Source organism: Pteronotus mesoamericanus, unplaced genomic scaffold (genome assembly GCF_021234165.1).
Source record: "Pteronotus mesoamericanus isolate MK-2021 breed Mesoamerican mustached bat unplaced genomic scaffold, CSHL_Meso_final contig_164, whole genome shotgun sequence".
Taxonomy (NCBI): domain Eukaryota; kingdom Metazoa; phylum Chordata; class Mammalia; order Chiroptera; family Mormoopidae; genus Pteronotus; species Pteronotus mesoamericanus.
In genome coordinates this window covers 13,755,642-13,775,127 of record NW_026555065.1, presented here as the reverse complement: position 1 = coordinate 13,775,127, position 19,486 = coordinate 13,755,642, and positions in this window count along the sequence as shown.

Here is a 19,486-nt window from a genome sequence, read left to right as displayed (position 1 = left end):
AAATCAGCAAAATAGAACCAGAGGCATGGAAACAAGGAACAAATTGACAGGGATCAAAGGGAGAGGGGAGGAGGGTAAGGGAGGAAAGAAGGGGACGGGCCTAGTTAGAGAACAAGTATAAATGACCCATGGACATGGACGACAGTGGGGAAATCATTGTGAGAGCTTGGGGTGAGGGGGCAGGGGAGAGCAAGGAGGGAAAATTGGGACAACTACAATAGAAAAGCAATAAAAAACCTCTAAAACTAAAAAAAATATACACATGATATGGAATCCCGACAGGTAGTAAGGTAAGTCTGTCCTATGGTTTGGAATGAAGACTTCCAGATCCCAACTGTAGCCTGGGTGGCTGAGTGTCATATCGCAGAGGCAGCAGTCAGTTTAACATGGCCCTGCAAGGAGAATCTGTCTCAGTGTCTCAGATTCCTGACTTAAGGAAGAGGGCCAACTGAGGATTTTCCAAATGCCCTATCTGGTGGTTATAAAATCTTCATATAAAACCACAGGAACAACAGCAACAAAACAACAACAAAAACTTATCAAGAGATTTTCTTCCCCTCTTTTTCACCATTCTATCCTGTCTTCCCAAATTAGATCTTTTTCTTTCCAAACTGTTTATGATGCTGGAAAATTCTCTATGGCTTTCCTGGATGGCTCCAATATCTAAAGATGTCCCTCACCTCTGGATTTATTACTGGGCTCCTTTGAGTGGGGTCAGAGGGCATCCTGAGCCCTATATTCTGAACCTCCTCCTTCTCTTATGTGCTCCATAACTCTCCTTTGCCATTTATTGACATTTGAGACACTTGATCTATGACTGCCTTGCTCTCCCTCCCCCCTGTATCCATGCTTTGGTTTCCAGGGACAGCAGGAATATATTATTTCAAGAGGGAGACCAGGGCCAACTCATCTAGGCTCTGTGAGCAAATTATGGGTACGATTTTGCATAGGTTGACATTACATTTAAGACTTAAGATTCAACAAAGCATTGAACACATTGTTTAGATTCTAGATCCAGCATCTTAAGACTGGAACAAAAAATGAATCGAAGATCCCCATAGTGCTGTCCTCTCATGCTGGCTTGCCTGCTCATTGTCTCATTTGGCCTGAGAGGCCAGTGTTATCTCCATGTTAGAAGGGACCAAGACACAGGCTGATAGCAATGATGGGGGTGGAATGGGAAATGCAGCCAAGTTTTCTGGCTCTTTCCCCTGGACCACAGCAAGCTTCCCCCTTTATAATGGAGTATTTCTAAAAAAATTATCATTTACGTAGAGCATAAATTAGGAAATGCTTTAAAAAATAGACTGGATCTGAAATTTTCCATTTTAGAAAATCAGCTTGGCCTTAACTGCCAGGAGGATGTGCAGTTCATACTGTTCAAAGACGGGGGTGTGAGGGGGCTTCTGGTGGATGCTAGCCCTGCTCGTCAAATGTCACAAGCCTGGTCAGCTATGTGCCGGATCAGAAGGGGCTACTGTAAACTTGTGAACTTGGATGGCTTTCGTTTCTTTATTCTTATTTAAAATCAAACTTTGATTCTGCAAAGTGACAAAATATTGATGTTAAAAATCATCTGCTCCTAGGCATCAAGGATAACATTGGCAATAATATTGGGAACAGAATAACCTAGCTCTGTGGTTGCCAAGCTCTGATTTTTAGAAAGGTGCTTGACAAAGGTGCACCTTCTATCGGTGCAGGAAAATGAGAAAAATAAAGACAATAGTTTTCTTAATAAAGCTATTTTCATTCAGTTAACAGTCTGGTACTGGCATAAGAATAGACATATAGATCAATGGAACAGAACAAAGAGCCCAGAAATAAACCCATGTCTCTATGGTCAATTAATATTTGACAAAGGGGCAGAAGCATAAAATGGAGTAAATATAGCCTCTTCAACGAATGGTGTTGGGAGATCCGGAATAGTTCATGCAAAAAAATAAAAAAAAATGAAACTAGACCACAAACTTACACCATATACCAGAATAAACTTAAAATGGATAAAAGACTTAAATATAAGCTACCAGAATAAACTTAAAATGGATAAAAGACTTAAACATAAGCTGCGACACCATAAAAGTCCTAGAGGAAAACATGGACAGTAAAATTTCAGATATCCTATGCAACAATATTTTCACAAATACATCCTCTAGGGCAAGGGAAATAAAGGAAATAATAAACAAATGGGACTATATCAAATTAAAATTCTTCTGCACAGCTAAAGAAAACACCAACAAAATGAAAAGAGAACCAACGGTATGGGAAAACATATTTGCCAATGATATCTCAGACAAGGGTTTGATCTCAAGAATATATAAAGAACTCATATGACTCAGTGTCAAGAAAATAAACAAACCAATTAAAAAATGGGCAAAGGACCTGAACAGACACTTCTCCAAGGAGGCCATACAGAAAGCCCATAGGCATTTGAAAGGATGCTCCACATCACTACCGTTAGAGGGATGCAAATTAAAACCACCTCACACTGGTCAGAATGGCCTTCATTATTAAATCAACAAACAATAAGTGCTGGTGAGGATGTGGAGAAAAGGAAACCCTAGTCTTGGTGGGAATGCAGACTGGTGCAGCCACTGTGGGAAACAATATGGAATTTCCTAAAAAAACTAAACATGGAACCACCTTTTGATCCAGTGATTCCCTGCTGGGATTGTACCCTAAGAATCCTGAAACATCAATTCAAAAGAACCTATGCGCCCCAATGTTCATAGCAGCACAGTTTTTAATAACCAAGTACTAGAAACAGCCTAAAAGCCCATCAGTGCCACTGTACTGAGTGCCACTGTAAATGAGTGGATCGAAAAACTGGTACATTTACACAATGGAGTACTGTACAGCACAAAGGAAGAAGGAACTTCTACCCTTCATGTGACAACATGGTTGGAACTGGAGAGCATTATGCTAAGGAAAATAAGCCAAGCAGTTAAAGACAAATACCATATGATTTCACCTAGAAGTAGAACCTAATCACCAAAACAAATAAATGAGCAAAATAGAACCAGAGGCATGGAAACAAGGAACAGACTGACAGGGACCTGAGGGGAGGGGAGAGGGGGATAAGGGAGGAAAGAAGGAGAAGGGCCTAGTTGAACAACAAGTATAAAGGACCCGTGGATATAGACAACAGTGAATGGGGAGTGGATGGGATAGGGGAGAAAAATGGGGAGATATTGGGACAACTGTAATAGAATAAGTGTTCTTTATTCTAAGACTATATATATGAGATCTGTCCAGAAGATATCCAGCCAGGTACTATTAAAAAATAGGCAATTACTGAAGAAGATACAGGATACAAGAAACACTGTACACTGGACATAGGACAATGACATCTCAGTCTCCTTCAAAGTAGGCACTGTGGGACCTCGCACAGTTTTTCCAGTCTTCATCAGCTGCCCCATCATATTTTCCTTAATCTTATCAACAGCATAAAGTCTGTTCCCTTTCAAAGGTGATTTTTGCTTGAGGAAAAGCCAGAAGTAAGGGCACCAAATCTGGGCTGTAGGGGGCCTGAGTCACCTGGGTGATTTGATGTTTTGCCAAAAAAACTCTGCACAAGATGTGATGTATGAACAGGTGTGTTGTTGTGATAAAGCTGCCAATTACCAGTTGCCCATAGCTGCGGCCTCCTGAATCATCTGAATAGTTTCCGTGAAGGAATGTTCAAGCTTAATGCAAAATTTGATGCAGATCTGTTGCTCTACTCACTCAGTCATATTGAATGCAACAGCCACACAGTATACATGCTCACTTAACAGTGTGTACTATCCTCAATGATTAGTACAGTGAGGTCATCATTGTTCACATACGCACATTCCAGTTCATCCTCCTTGCCTGCCAGGTTACATCAATGTCACACAAACCATTATTATTATATTAACAATAGCTGGACTTTTTCCAGACAGACCTTTGTATATATTTTTTCTAGTTTTGATGGTAAGATGGTTGAAAAAATAAATTTTTCTTTTAAAATTCTAGATTGTTAAAATAAAAAGTTGGAAACCCTATATTCTTTCCTAAATTAAACAGAATTTTTTTATATATATCTATATCTACCTGTATATATATCTTGCGTCTCTCAATGAAAAGTGTGCAAACTACTTGTTCAGCAGATATTTTTCCAGGCATAGTAATCACTGCCATTTGGGGGAGGGAGTGTCCTTTTGATAAGTTATGTCTTGGGCAATCAGTCTTTATTTTATCTGAGCCAAGTAAAAATTTTATCTTCACCTTGATATCAATCAATTTGTCTTTGAAAGAGCTTTGGTCTCCCTTGGCTACATAGGGCCTAAGAGCTCCCTCTTCATGTGTTTTAAAGGGACAAGAGTTAGCCTTTTAAGGCTAGGCCGCAGGACATGACAGAGCAGTTCAGGTTTTTTGACCCACACAAATAAATGAATTTACTTACTTTCAGCCACAGTGATATTGGATAAATTTTATTTTTATACCTAATGGAATACTGTTAGTAAAGTAATTGAATAAATTATTATGAGACAAGAAAGGAAGGTTTAGAATCTCCATTACATTTTATAAAGCACCAATAGTTAATGCTCCATTAATAAATACCTTTCTTTAAGAAATTAGGTCAGATATATCATGGGTTAGATTATATTTACTTTAACATTATAAGCTGTTCATTTTTTTTAAATTAGGAATTATGGTTAAGAATTGGTTGGGACCAGTGATAAAATCACTGATTTGTTCTCTACCGATTGTTGCAATCTGAATATGTAATAGAGTTGAGGAGCTGGATTCCGTAATCACTCAGTGTTGTTAATATAAAACACCATCAATATACACTTCTTTCAGGCTCACTGTGGTTTTTCTTTGTGACGTACGGGAACAACTGAGAGCATTTTGGTCTTTATTTATTGGGGCTGCATAATCTAATTATCTCTCATTAGTCCAGAGCTGATTATTTCATTTATCTTTGTAAATGTGACAACAAAAGGCTCACTTTAATTAAGCAGATCAGCAATTAGCTCTTGTTTTATAGGAGTTTTAAACATCCCTGTACTAATAGCAGCCAGCATGATTATAATCAGAAGCCCAGGGAAGAATGGTGGCAGAGGACAGTTTGATTTAAAGCCCCATTTAAGCAAGAGCTATGCAGGCAAAGTGGCTCTCCAATGACAAAGGTCCAGAAAGGGCTGGCCAGACCAGAGGACAGACTTGAGAGGCCCAGGGCAAGACATTCTCACCTCCATTATGACATAAGCAGTGACTTCATTCTTTTTTGCAAAAAAATGTATTCACTTGTAATAGTAATCATTATTATTTACCAATCACCTACTATGCCCCAGGTGAGGCATCTATGACTTTAATTACATCTATCTTTTAAAACCTCAAGATAGCCCTTGAAGTGGATGTCATTAACATATCCCCATTTTACAGATGAGCCAAATGAGGTTTAGAGAAGTTAAGTCACTTGTCCACATTTACACAGCTGAGGATTAGAATCCTGATTTGATTTTGCTACTCTAAAAATCAGTTCCTTCTCCATCTTCCACCTTGCTCCTTCCTTCCTCTTTCGTCCCCCTTCCTTTTTCCTCCCTTCTTTCAATCATTTCCTTGATATGTCAGGCACTGTGTGTGGGGCTGGAGATAGTAAGATGAGCAAGACTTGGCCAGGACCTTTGAGAAACTCACAGTGTAATGGAGACAAAGATATAAACTAACCACTGCAATGCTGGGACCTTTCCAGGCAGGCACAATCTAGGATGATTGACACATTTGGGTACTAATCACCATATATATAAAATATGACATTCAATTATTATTTTATATTAGTTTCAGATATACAACATAGTGATCAGATATATTTATGAAGTGATGACTCTGATAATTCTAGTACTCACCTGGCAGCATACATAGTTATTACAGTATTACTACCTTTGTTCCCTCTTCTGTACTTTACATCTCCATGACTATTCTATAACTACCAATTTGTACTTCTTAATCCATTCACCTTTTTCACCCAGTTCCCCAAGCCTCTTCCATCTGGCAACCATCAGTTTGTTCTCTATATGTATGAGTCTATCTCTGTTTTGCTTATTTTGTTCTTTAGATTCCATACATAAGCGAAATCACATGGTATTTGTACCTCTCTGTCTGACTTATTTCATTTAGCATAATACCTTCTAGGTGCATCCATGTTGTTACAAATGGCGGGAATGGGTGGCTAGAGGATGGTCTCTTTTCTTCCTTGGAGACGGGCTGGTGACTAGCAGTGCGGAGGAACAAACCAGTTAGGGCCAGGGCAGCTTCTTAGCTGGGTGGTGAGGCTGATGGGCTCTGGTCTTTGCAAGAGCCTCACTGGTTCTGATCATATCACCTCAGAGACTGGACAGTGTTGTTACCTCTACCCCATACTTGTCACCCTAAACACATAATCCTAAAATTATCAGAACTTCCCAAAATATTTTAAATTAGTGAGTTTTTAAGCATCATTTTGTACCAGGCAGTATACAAAAATGCTTTACATAGGTAATTTTATTTACAATTATATATTTTGAAGTAAGTATTCACTGTGCAGATGAGAAAACTGAGGCACATACAGGCAAACTACTTTACCTAGATTCACAGTGGTGGAACTTAGATTTGAACCTATAACTGTAACCACTATGTAATAACTGCCACCCTTCTTGGGACTTTTTGGCTCACCAAGGGAACCTGGCCTTAGAAAATAGAAAATAAGTTAATTTATTTATTGTTTCAGAAAACCCTTCTGTATATGTTTCATGAGCCACAGACTGGGGACTATTACTCTAGGAAATGGGGAGCCATTGAAGGATCTATACTGAGGTGTGATGCAGTCAAAGCTATGTTTTAAGAATGTGGAGGATGAGTCGGAAAGAAACAACCCTGGACTTAGGGATGTTGTCTAGGAGGGTATCCCACACACAAAGGGACACAAACCTGGTGGCAATTGAAATGGGGATAAAGGTACAGGTGTGAGAAATATTGCGAAGAATGATTGGTAAGCCCATTATATGAGGAAAAGATGGATGACAGTTAAAGGTTACTGTGTTTTTGAGTCTGCAAGGCCTATAGAACTACAGAAGTCATGTGCAGTTGAGTAGATGAACTATGAAAAAAAAAAGTTGAACACGATGATAGGTCTTTGGTGACCTAAGCAGTATGCATTCAATGGGATTAGAGCCAATTTGGAAGGGATTAGTAGAGACTGGATGGTGAAGAAGGTGATAAAGAACTTGTAGGATGGTTTTCAGGCCAGGGAGACACATGTTTATTTCAAGGTAGAAAGTGTTTGATACCCCCTTGCCCCACCTCAGCCTACCCCTACCCAAGGAAGGACCTATGAGATGGTGACCACCACCTCTCCCACACTGTTCATGAGACTGAGGCCTGATTTGTTTTATTCATCTCTGCATTTCTGGCACCTAGAACAGTGCCTGCTGCAGAGTAGGCACTCAATAAATAATTGTTCACTGACTAGTAAATGAATGAGGGACTGATGCCAGAACCACTGCTTCTAGAATGATCTTGGGTGGCAGGAGCCAGAAGCAGGGAGGTCAAGGTAATCACAAAGAGGAACTGGGGATGGGAAAAACCAGGAGACCAAAGCTGAGGGTCAAAATGAGAATGGTTGAATTTTATCACTGAATCTGAGGGACAAGCATAGCAAAGGGAAAACAGCAGAGATTAAAGTCCTGTGACAGGAGCATTGTTAAGGAAAGGACTCCTGTACCTGAGGTTTGGCATGTGGATGGGTGAAGCCTGAAGCAACTCTTCTGTCTGTGACTGAGAGACCTGTACAGGGAGAGACAAACTTGAAAGATATGAGTAATAAATAAGCCAAGTGTACTGTCACTCCTCTTCCCCACTAAGAACCATGGAGAAAAGGTAGCAGTGGGGGTGAGGGGTGTGGTACTGGGGTCATGGGTCCTCGCCAGTCTCCCGCAGTAATAGAGTGAAAGTATTTCTTACCACTCTAAGTTGCTTTGAAGTAGGGTCAGGTGGAACCATTTTGACCCTGGGCCCTTATTTGTCTACCTAAGGAAGTCAGATCAACAAAGCTATAAAGTCTCTTTCAAGGTAGTCTTTGCTGGGATTGCCTCAAGCTCTGGGTGCCCCTTACTGATACAGTAGTTTTATCCATTTAAAGGCACAGATTTGGGGATGTCAGAGAGAGAGGAGTTAGTGAAGTGGAAGAAATTTAAGATACTGGCTGGAGAGGGGATAATTGAAGGCACAAGACCAAGAATTCATGGAATGTCATAGTTGAAAGGGATCTCCTATCTTGCACACAAATGTCTACAAAATTGCAGAAAAATAGTCATCTAAATGCTAGAAGCAAATGGAATCGCAGAACAAGGAGTAGCATTTGTTCGTATGTAGAGAAGGAACAGCTGCTTCTCTCAGAAAGGTGAGGGTGAGATGATAAGGATCTGGACAGAAGTTCTTTTAAAGTAGAGAGGAGGAGTATTAGGGCCTTTATATCAGGAAGTACAAGTTTTACCTCTTGTCCCTCAAATGTTATTCCTCTTTTGCACAAGGAGTTTGAATGGCACGAGGGGTATACAGATTTTGACTTGCTCCAATTCTCCTCTAACACTATGCAACATATAAAACAGGCTTGCTAACAACAGCTAAACTAGAGACTTACGTTCTGAAATGGAAACTTGAAAGGAAAGGAGATACTAATTGCAAACACTTTTCAGCTTCTTGAATAAGTTTTCTTACCCTGTCTTTCAAAAAAGAGAAAATTATTAGCTTCCCACAAAATAGTATTTCTTACTAAGAGTAGCAATTAACAAAGGTTACACACATACACACACATATTTATGTTACACACATATATATATACAGTGCAGGTGCTTTTGCCGTAACAGTTAAACAATTAAACAAACATGTACAATGATCCTGAGGTTGAGTCAGTCTTTGTTTATACCAGAGCATAAAGACATAGGTGGTGTATGTTGACTTTCAAAGTGACATAAAATGGATAGAAGTGGATATGTATACATCAAAGAAAAAAGTCTTCCAGGCCAAAGGACCAAGTTGGCAGGGGTTTCCTGGTGCTTGAGAGTAATATGCATAATGTAATGAGAGTAACATTGCTGGGGTTGATCATCAGGTTGGCAGTGTAAATGCCTACTCTGTGCTAGGAGGGAGGAGGTGGGTTTTAGTTTAATCCACACAATGACACTGTGAAGTCATTCAGAGAAGTCAGAGGAGGTTCAAAGTGGTTAAGTAACTTGAGTGAGGTCACCTGGCTTCAGAATAGAGCCTTAGCACCTTGGGTTTCTGCTCGCAAGAGTTCTTGCTCTTTCCTCCTCACTGTGCTGCTCTGTGTCTCTGACCAAACCTGCGGCCTCACCCCACGGTTCTGGGAGCTGGCACTTTAACAATGCATGCTAGTGCTTTCTACTTGCTTTGGTTCATTTGGTTACGTCTTTCTCCAGATTAGTTTTTCAGCTTAATTCATTTTGGCTTTGAGGCTTTTTATACACTTACTCTCCCTACCTTGCTTAAGAAATTGTATTGCATTTGATATTTTCTGACCTTACACTTGGGTGAAGGAATAATAGAGTATTTTACACAGGAATGAATTGTGATGTCGTAGGTGAATGTGTGGGAGCTCATAAATCAACAGTGATCCCTGGGGACCATGGAGGACCTCCTGGCCCTGGCCAGTGCTCTTTAGACCTCTTTATGCTAATAAAACAGAGATTTCTCTCTGAAGGGCTCCACCTTTGCAAATGACACTCATAATAAGCTTGGAGCAGTATTGTAGTGATTGGCTGTTTACCTGCTGGTAATTGATAATTTAGCTAGTGTAAAAGGGCTAATGGTCCATCTTCCCCATTTGGAGAATTAAGAGGTAGAATTTTGTCCAAGTAAACGGCACTTGTTTGTGGAAGGCCCTGGAGAGAGCCACAGACGAGGAATATGTTTTCCAGAATATTCTTGCTGAAACTACAGATGTGTGAAGACATGTAGGATTACTCATTTCTTGATTTTAGTATGAGTTATTGAGTTTCTGTGAAGGGACATTGTTGTTTATCTATTTGGCCATCTTGGTAAGTGGGAAATGGGTAATCTCTCAAAATGGCAAAGAATAGATTATCCTAATTCCTTGTTCTACTAATATAACAAGGAACAATGAATTCTAGTGAAAGGCTAGCACGATCACTTAAAACTTGTTTATTTTAGTCTATATAAAGGGAAAAATGCTACTTTTCTAAACTAAATGATCACATATAAGGATTTTAAAAAGGGACAATTGTATGTCAACACAATGAAGAATTTTGGAGACATGAAAATGATAAGCAAAAAAATACTTAGAAATAAAATTTTATGAGAGCTACATAGTGATAAAAAAAGTAGAACACTAAATTGTATTTTCTCTGATGACAGGTATGCAAAGTAAATGTGTATATGGACAAATGCTGAGGGAACTATGCAAATACAGAAATACTTGGGAGAATGTGCATTTGCAAATCTAAGGCAAGCTGCAAGGGATACAAGATTCATTTTAGCTGATGGGACTCAGAGTATGGGCTGATTTGTTTTACTACTAGTGAGAACAATCATTTTTCTAGTGAGACAATCTTGGTCTTAATTCATTCTAACAGTGGGGTTCCTATAGGCCAATGTAATCACAGGATAGATTAGTTTGGTGTTTTGGGACCTCAGAGAACGGAGCATTTCTTTCTGACTGGGCCTCATAGAATGTTTTTGTGGAAAGGATTTATACATTGTCATAATGTACACTGAATTCTGTCAGGTGGGCACAGAGCTGAAGATATTTCAAATGTATGAAGAGTATGACTGAGGGCCTGGGAGAGGAAGGTGCTGCAAATGAAAATGCACATAGATAATTAAGTGCTTGGTTTGGCAGAATCTGGGCAGGAAAGGGAATGGGAGGGGTTCTTAAAGGGTAAATTGGAGGCAGATTGTGGATGGGCTGGAATGTCTAAGTATTGTATAATCCCCCAGTTTTGCAGTTTCCCTCTTTAGTGAAGTTCTGTACCATACCTCAAAATGCAAATTACTGAATATTCCCATCATTTAGCAAGCCAGACTCTTCTAGTGCATAAACTCTGCCATGGCATTAAGCAAAGTACTTTTGCAAATTGCATTATCTCATTCTATTCATTTTTCCAGCACACTTATAAACTTAAATAGTACATGCTATGTGGATGATGCATAATCTAGAGCTTAGAAAAGGTATCAGGACATTCATATTTTTAGCTTGATTAACAGTAATATTTTGGTCAAATCACTTACCTCGATGTTGCTTTCTCAAGTGGAAGACAGTACTCTCCCATTGCACTGAGGCTTCTTCCTGGTTTGCAGACAAACCGTCTACTGGGAATACCTTTTTCTCTCCATCAGTCCAAACACCTCTATTCTTTGAGTTCAAATTCAATTTCCACCACCTTCCTAAATCTTTTTCTTCTTCCCCTTACCCATGTCTTTGTGGTCTTAGCACATTTGCTCATTGCTTTTTTTTTTTTAACCTCTACCACATGCTTGGTAACTAAATTCTGTTTCACATTGTTCTCCACATTTCATGAAGGTAGGCCTTTTTTTTTCCCCTTTTTTTCTTAGACTAAAAACATCTTGAGTGTCTATGTATTCTGAGTACATGGCAGAGTATGTAACTTGCACATATTAAATATTGATGAATTCAGTTGCTTTCAAACAATCTGTCTACAAAGCATTTAACTGGCCTTCATAATTTTTAATTTCATTTTTACAACTCAAGTGCCTGGCATAAAGTTGATTATATTACATAGAGTTTATGGCATGCTACCAACATTGGCCTAGGCACGGCTCTGTTGTTTTTTGTTTCTCCTGTATCAATTATCCTTAATATTAAACCCCATTGCACAGACAACCACTCTCTACTCTTCAATTTTAACATTTGCCTTTTTAACCCACCTTCCTTCCTTTTCATACAGTAGTATATATAATAGTTTTGTATATTAATTTTAAAAATTTACATGAGTATTGGGCTATACATTTGCTCTGTTTCTCTTTGTTTTTATGTTTTTTTGTAACTCCAGCTCTTTTCTTCTGCAGAATATTCCCCCCTCTTCTTCATTTTTGTAGTGATGGGAACTAGGGTGGCATAAACCTGAGATGAACATCTTCAAGAGCAGCACTATCTATGAGAAAGAGAATTCAAGCCATAGGTATAATTTTAATATTTTACTAACCTCATTAGGAAAGAAAAAGGAAACAGGTAAAGTTCACCTTAATAATATGTGCTATTTAACCCAAAATGCCTAAGACATTATTTCAAAATTAATTAATATAAAAATTATTGAGATATTTCACATTAATCTTTAAAGACATTTTAAAAGCTGTTTTAGACTTACGACAAAATTGAAAGGGATATATAGAGATTTCCCATGCATTTCATGTCCCCACCCACGCATAGTTTCTCTTATTATCAACAACACTCACCAGAGTGTACATTTTCTACCAAGGAGGAACCTATGTTGACACATCATAATCATTCAAAGTTCATAGTTTACCATAGGGCTCTCTCTTGGTGTTGCACATGAATTAAAGCAAATGGATTATGACAAATGTCTATCATTTTAAAATCATACAGAGTATTTTCACTGCTCTAAAAAGCCTCTCTGCTCTACCTATTTGCCTTTCCCCCTCCTACTTCTCTACCCTTGCAACCACTGGTATTTTTAGTCTCTATTGTTTTGCCTTTTCCAGAATGTCATATAGTTGGAATCATATAGTATGTGGCATTTTCAGATTAGCTCTTTTTTTTTTCACTTAGTAATATGCATTTAAGTTTCCCCCATGTTATTTCATGGCTTAATAGGCCATTTCTTTTTAGTGCTGAGTAATATTGTATTCTCTGAATATACCACAGTCTATATATCCATTCAGCTACTGAGGATCATTTTGGTTGCTTCCAAGTTTTAGCTACTATTGAATGAAGCTTCTGTAAACATTCACGTGCAGATATTTGTGTAGATGTAAGTTTACATCTCCTTGGGTAAATACTAAGAAGTGTGATCGCTGAATCATATGGTAAGAGTAAGTTCAGTGCTGTAAGAAACCACTAAACTGTCTTTTAAAGTGGCTGTTCCATTTTTGCATTCCTGTTGCTCCATATCCTCATCAGCATTAGGTGTCGTCAGTGTTCTAGATTTTGGCCATTCTAATAGGTGTGTAGTGGTATCTTATTGTTTTAATTTGCATTTCCTGATCACTAGTAGAACACCTTTCCATATGCTTATTTGACAGCTATATATCTTCTTTTTGTAAGGTGTCTCTTAAGGTCTTTGGCCTTTTTTTGAATTGTTTGTTTTCTTATTCTTGGGTTTTAAGAGTTCTTTCTATTTTGGATAACAGTCTTTTATTTTATTTTTTTGCAAATATTTTCTCTCAATCTATGGCTTGTCTTCTAATTCTCCTGACATTGTCTTTCACAGAAGAGACATTTTAAATTTTATTTCCATATGTTTTTAGTAAGGTCTAGCTTATCAATTATTTCTTTCAAGGATTGGGCCTTTAGTGTATCTAAAAAAGCATTACCACACTTAAGGTCATCAAGATTTTCTCCTGTGTTATCTGCTGGGAGTTTTATAGTTTTGTATTTTCCATTTAAATCTATGATCTGTTTTGAGTTAATTTTGGTGAAGGTTATAAGATCTGTATCTAGATTCATTTTACTTATTGTAGATGACCAGTTTTTCCAGCACCATTTGTTAAAGTGACTATCTTTGCTCTATTTTATTGCCTTTGCTCCTTTGTCAAATATCAGTTGACTATATTTATGGGGGGCCTTTTTTAAGTTTGTCTTTTGTTTTGTTGATCTATTTGCCTATTCCTTTGCCAATATGTCACACTGTCTTGATTATTATGGCTTTATCATAAATCTTAAAGTTGGATAATATCAATGCTCCAACTTTGTCTTTCTGTTTCAATGTTGTATTGGCTATCCTGGGTTTTTTTCTTCTCCATATAATCTTTAGAATTAGTTTGTTAATATCCATAAAGTAACTTCTGGAACTTTGATTATGATTACATTGAGTGTATAGATCAGATTAGGAGGAACTCACATCTTGACAATGAGTCTTCTTATCCATGAATATGGAATATCTCTTCATTTATTTAGTTCTTTTTGATATTGTTCATCAGAGTTTTGTAGTTTTTCCTCATATAGAAACAGCACATATTCTGTTAGATTTATACATAAGTACCATATTTTGCCATGTATAATGTGCAGCCACATTTTGTGTGTATTGTACATGGGATTATTATAACCATTATTATTCCCATGGTATGTAATCATTATACCTATGTATAATATGCATCCTTATTTTTCTCTCAAAAATTTGGACAAAAAGTACTTATTATATGTGGCAAAATATGATATTTCATTTTGGGGGATGTTAATGTAAATGATAATGTATATTTAATGTCAAACTCTACTTGGTCATTTTTGATATATAGGCAAGCAAACAGAATATGTATACTAATCTTGTCTCCTGCAACCTTCCTATAATTGCTTATTAGTTCCAAGATTTTTTGCCAATTCTTTTGGATTTTCTACATAGATAATCATGTCATCAGTGAACAAAGACAGTTTTATGTTGTCCTTCCCAGTCTGTTATTTACTTTTTCTTTTTCTTTTTGCTGTATTCCATGAGTAAGAACTTCTAGTGTGGTGTTGAAAAGGAGTGGTGAGAAGGGACATCCTTCCCTTGGACCTTACCTGAGTGGGAAAGCTTCAAGTTTCTTACCATTAGGTATATTGTTCGCAGGAGGTATTTTGTACATAATCTTCATCTATTTGAGAAAGTTTCCTTCTATTCCTAGTTTACCGAATGTTTTTTTTTAATCATATATAGGTGCTAGATATTGTCATATGACTTTTCCATCATGTTATTTTTTACACTAGGTCTTCCATGTGTATTTTATATTTACAGAATGTCTCAGGTGCTCCACAGTTACATGTGGCTAGTGGCTACTGTACTGGACAGGACAGGTATAGAATACAGGCTTCTTGTCCACCTTGTTTAGTGCAACCCTCCTAATGCCAAGAACAGTGCTCTTCTCCTAATAGGCACTTAACCAAAACTTTTGCTGACTAAATGAATGTCTCTCTCCTAATTGTGTCTACACCAGTTTATATTTCTGGCAGAAGTATATAAGGCTTTCCATTTCCTATATTCTAATTTTCATCAGTCTAATGGATATAAAATAGCATTTTGGAGAACATACCAAGGCACATCATAATTAAATTACCCAAGATTAAAGATAAGGAGAGATTCTTAAAAGCAGCAAGAGTAAAGAAGAGAGTACCTACAAAGAATTTCCCATAAGACTATCAGCTGTTCTCAAAAGAAACCTTAGAAGTAAGAAGGTGCTGGAAAGAAGTATTCAAAGTCATGAAAGGTAAGGACCTACAACTTAGATTACTCTATCCAGCAAAGCTATCTTTTAGAATGGAAGGGCAGATAAAGTGCTTCCCAGATAAGGTCAAGTTAAAGGAGTTCCTCATCACCAAGCCCTTATTATATGAAATGTTAAAGGGACTTATCTAAGAAAAAAGAAGAGGAACAAAACTATGAACAGTAAAATGACAACAAACTCACAATTATCAACAACTAAACTTAAAACAAAAACAAACTGAAGCAAATAATTAGAACAGGAACAGAATCACAGAAATGGAGATCACACGGGAAGATTATCAGCAGGAAGGGGAGGGTAAGCAATGGAGGAAAAGGTACAGGGAATAAGAAGCATAATTGGTAGGCACAAAATAGACAGGGGGAGGTTAAGAATAGTATAGGAAATGGAGAAGCCAAAGAGCGTATATGTACTACCCAGGGACATTAATTAAGGTGGGGAATGCTGGTGGGAGTGGGGTGCAGGATGGAAGTAGATAAAGGGGGGAAAAATGGGACAACTGTAACAGCATAATCAATAAAATATACTTAAAAAAGAATATAAAAAATTAAGTGGCATTTTGGTTTTAATTTGCATGTCTCTGATTGTTAGAGTATTCATCTATAGAGTTTTTTTATTATTTTTTTTTGGTGGGGGGAGAGTCATATTTGTTCCTATTTGTTATCTATTCCAGATATTATTTCTGCCTTCGTTATAGACATTGTGAGGTTTTTCTGTGAGTCATCTGTTACATTTATCAATAGTTGAACAAAAATCTTCAACTCTAATCAATCCAGCAAGTCTTTCCTTCATGGCTGTGTTCTTGTTTTTTTGTTTTTTGTTTTTTAATATTCTCCTCTATTTTCTTCTGCTAGCTTTGATATTTTATATCATTTAGGTTTTCACTCCATTTGGAGTTTATTTATGGAGTATTATAAACAGTGAGTTAACTTTGTGTTTTTTCTATAATATGAACCAATTACTCTATTTACTAAATAATCCATCTGTTCTGCATTGATTTTTGATGCCTTTTCAAATATATGGCAAAACTATGTGCTCCAGAGAGAGCACAGAGATATGGTTATACTTCTTAGCTCTCCATTCTTTAAAGACAACTTTTTGTCTTCTTTTAACAATACTATTATAATATAATACTAATATTGCACAATTGTTTTAATATCTGATAGTATGTTTTTGCTCTCCTTTTTCAAAAAATGTTTAGTTATTTATAGATCTTTATGTTTCTATATACATTTTAGATACTTTTTTTATTTCTATATTTCCTCCAATGTTCTTTCAGTTATATTAATTGGGATTATATTAAATTTTTAATTAATCTAGATATAATTGATGTTTTTATAATATAAAATTATCTCATTCATTAATATGATATAACTCTCCCTTTAATAAGATTTCTACTTATAAAGGTTTGTACATTCTTGGTTAGATTAATTCCTAGATTAATTACTGTAATAATTACTTTATTAGGTAGTTTTTTTTTGCATTTTTTAATTAGTTATTGCTGATGTAGAGGGAAGTTTTTGATTTTTATATATTCATCTTATATCAGCAATCTTCATGAATTTTCTGATTAGTTCTAGTAGCTTATTTTCTTGGGTTTTCTATGTAAATAATTATATCATCTGCAAAATCAAAATGTTGTATATTTCCTTCTATCTTATATCATTTATTTATTTTTCTGTTACTGAGTTGGCCAGGAACCAGCAGTACTTTGTAGAACTGTAACAATAATAGCAGCCATTGCTGTGATTTTTATCTTTTGGTTCATTAATGTAGTACATCTATATTTGATATTGAACTCAGAAGGAATGCTATATTTAATCTTGATATGTTACAAACAGTACACTGTTGTTTTAAGTTAACTAATGTTTCATTTAGGAATTTGTATAAGTGAAATTAGTCTATAATTTTTTATTTTATTTGCAGTTCTATTTTGGTTATAGCATGAAGGTATTATTCATGAAGTGAGTTAGATAACTTCTTTTTTCTATTTCCTGTATAAACTTTTGTAAGATGAAATTATTCATTTTGTTACACCATACTTTTAAAATCGTCCCTCAGTTCATTTTTATAGGGGAGGGATGGTCATAGAGGGAAGATTCTGATGGCTGATTTCTAAGTTCTTAATGGCAATTCCACATATTTTATGTCTTCTTGTATTATGTTGACATTTTATAATTTTATAGAAATTTATGCATTTCATCCAGGTTGTCAAATTTTCTAGCATGATTTTGCTAATAACATTCTTCTGTTTCCTTTTTTTAATTTCTGAATTTTGTTTATTTGCTCTTTTTTCTCTCTCTCTTTTCTAGATCAGTCTTGCTAGAATCTCATCTATCTTATGAGTCTTTTCAATAAAGCTTTTTGAGGATTTCCTGATGACTTTTCATGTTTTGTCGTTTTCTGTGTTTTTTTCCCCCACTGATTTTAGCTTTTGTATTTTTACTTTCTTAATATTTTTATTTTTCTTGTTTTTTTCTGAGTTAATTCTGTTGCTGTTTTTTTCTAAATTTTTAAGTTAAATAATTCTTATTAATTTTTATTGCTTCTAACTTTCTATATAAGTACAGTTAAGACTCTAAATCTCCCTTATAGTATTGCTTTAACTGTAAGCAATATGTTTTGGTATTTAATACTGTTATCTACTTCATAACTTCTCTGGTCATTTCTTCCTTATCCTGTGTATTGTTTAATCATCTATATTTAGATTTATAGACATATAAAATTAAGGTATAATTTCATTTGAAATGTTTTATTTTATTGTATTATAGAAAAAGCACATTGTATATGTCCATTTTCATAATTTATTGATATTTTCTTTGTGACTACATGATCAATCTTTAGAAATTTTTATATATGCTCTTTTTTTAAAAATTTTATTTTAATTTATTTTTTCAAATACATTTGTCTCTGCCTCCCCCCTACCACTTTCCCTTGCCCCCTCCCTCCTTCCCTCCCTCAGCTCTTCCCCTTTGGTTTTGTCCATGAGTCCTTGCTATACGTTCCTTGACTTTCCCCTTCCCTTCCTTTTCCCCGCCCCCCCTCCTTCCCTCTTGTCTCTGTTGATTTCTTTTCCTTTCAGTGTTGCTGGTCTTATTTTCCTTGCATCTTTGTACTGTTGGTTAGGTTCCGCTTATAGGTGAGATCATATGGTATTTGTCTTTCGCCCCCTGGCTTATTTCGCTTAGCATAATGCTCTCCAGTTCCATCCATGCTGTTGTGAAGTTTAGTAGTTCTTTTTTTCTTTCTGCTGCGTAGTATTCCATTGTGTATATGTACCATAATTTTTTGATCCAATCATCTACTGATGGGCATTTAGGTTGCTTCCAACACTTGACATTATATATTCTTAAAATGTTGGCTGATTGATAATGAGTCTAAGTCATTTACATTTATAATAACCGTTATATTTTATTTTGGCCATGTAGTCTCATGTTTTCTGTTTGCTATGCTTTTTTGTTTGCTTGTTTTATTTTCAGCTTCCCCTTGCATATCCATTTTCTATGAAGGGAATTGGTTACATTTTATTTCGCTGGTTTGAGTTATGCTGCCAACCCATATGTTGAGGTCTCTGCCATAGAAAGTATGTTTATACCAAAAGTCAAAATGTTTCTCTGTTTTTTTCCTTGGCTTATGTTTCTTACAGTCTTCCTAACCTCTCTGAAATTATTTATAATGTATATTTTAAACTCTTATACTGTTTCAATGAGTTTTGGTTCTTCTGATACAACTATACCTATCAGTTGCCTCTCTCTCACATTTCTCAAGCTTCTCAGATTCTTGTAATATTTTCATTTTGTCTTTAACTTGCTTGATAATGTTTCTGGAAGATACACAAATACCTAGGCCTTAGCTTGGGCTCTTGTGGGTGAACTTAGGGAGTGAGAGGTATGCTTTAAGGAGGAGCCTGAAGTATTCCAATCTAAAGTCAGCCGCTCTCTGTTTCTTCCCCCTAGGCATCATTGCTCTTGTCTAGAAGTAGATCCCTGTGAAGGAAAATGGAGGAAGGACGCTCCCCTGCTGCTCTGGCTGAGAACATCTACTTCATCAT